The sequence below is a fragment of the Penaeus monodon genome, chromosome 30 (genome assembly GCF_015228065.2).
Source record: "Penaeus monodon isolate SGIC_2016 chromosome 30, NSTDA_Pmon_1, whole genome shotgun sequence".
Taxonomy (NCBI): domain Eukaryota; kingdom Metazoa; phylum Arthropoda; class Malacostraca; order Decapoda; family Penaeidae; genus Penaeus; species Penaeus monodon.
The window spans coordinates 5451605-5451897 of NC_051415.1; positions in this window are offsets into that span (position 1 = coordinate 5451605).

The following is a 293-nucleotide window of genomic DNA, read 5'->3' on the forward strand; positions in this document are numbered from 1 at the left end:
ATGTCTTTAAGCGATCGGCTGTTTGTGTCTGTTGCATGTTTGTGCGGCGCTTGTAAAGGTCACAGCGACTTTGTTTTTACTTACGACACTCGTCAAGGCGTTCGAGTTAAAATGGATCGGCAGACGGGCCTGTCCTTCTGATCACACTTACTCCTACGAAATCCTTCCCCCTTCTTTTTTTTTAATATATTTCCTCTCCTTCATCCACCAATGTTATTCCCCCTTGTCCCCCTTCCTCTCCTTTCGTGCTTTCCTCCCCACGTCTTTCGCCTTCACCGACTCTGCAGTGCCCT